Here is a 1,136-nt window from a genome sequence, read left to right as displayed (position 1 = left end):
GACAGAGTGCACCCTCAGCAAATTTGCCGACGGTACAAAACTGGGAGGAGTGGCTGACACCCCAGAGGGCTGTGCTGCCATTCAGAGAGACCTGGACAGGCTGGAGACCTGGGCGGAGAGGAACCTCATGAAGTTCAACAAAGGCAAGTGCAGGGTCCTGCACCTGGGGAGGAATAACCCCATGCACCAGTACAGGTTGGGGGTTGACCTGCTGGAAAGCAGCTCTGCGGAGAAGGACCTGGGAGTGCTGGTGGACACCAAGTTAAGCATGAGGCAGCAACGTGCCCTTGTGGCCAAGAAGGCCAATGGTATCCTGGGCTGCATCAGGAAGAGTGTTGCCAGCAGGTTGAGGGAGGTGATCCTCCCCCTCTACTCAGCCCTGGTGAGGCCACATCTGGAGTACTGCGTCCAGTTCTGGGCTCCCCAGTCAAGAGGGATGTGGCACTACTGGAGCAAGTCCAGCAAAGGGCTACAAAGATGATTAGGGGACTGGAGCATCTCTCCTATGAGGAAAGGCTGAGAGAGCTTGGCCTGTTTAGCCTGGAGAAAAGAAGGCTGAGAGGAGATCTTTATTAATGTGTACAAATATCTTAAGGGAGGGTGTCAAGGGGCCAGACTCTTTGCAGTGGTGCCCAGTGACAGGACGCGAGGCAACAGGCACAAACTGGAACACAGACAATTCCATCTGAACATGAGGAAAAACTTCTTCACTGTGAGGGTGACAGAGCACTGGCACAGGTTGCCCAGAGAGGTTGTGGAGTCTCCTTCTCTGGAGATATTCAAAACACACCTGGATGCAATCCTGTGCAACGTGCTCTAGGTGACCCTGCTTGAGCGGGGGGGTTGGACTAGATGATCTCCAGAGGTCCCTTCCAACCTCAACCATTCTGTGATTCTGTGATTCTGTGATCAGTTCTGAATTTCTCACTGTTTATGATAATTCCCAAAGTGTTTTAGAAATGATCTGGAAGAAGACTCCTCAAAATAATCTCTTCTTGGTATCTCTTCAAACTCCTTCATCCATACTGGGATGTGGCAGAAAGCACCTACTACCTGGAGTTCTAACTAAGAGGAACTACGGAGAAGAAAAACTCTGATGAAACCATTTTTTACTGAAGATTGCTATTTCATAAACA

This window comes from Apteryx rowi, unplaced genomic scaffold (assembly GCF_003343035.1).
Source record: "Apteryx rowi isolate R43461 unplaced genomic scaffold, aptRow1 scaffold_932, whole genome shotgun sequence".
Taxonomy (NCBI): domain Eukaryota; kingdom Metazoa; phylum Chordata; class Aves; order Apterygiformes; family Apterygidae; genus Apteryx; species Apteryx rowi.
This window is presented reverse-complemented; position numbering follows the sequence as displayed.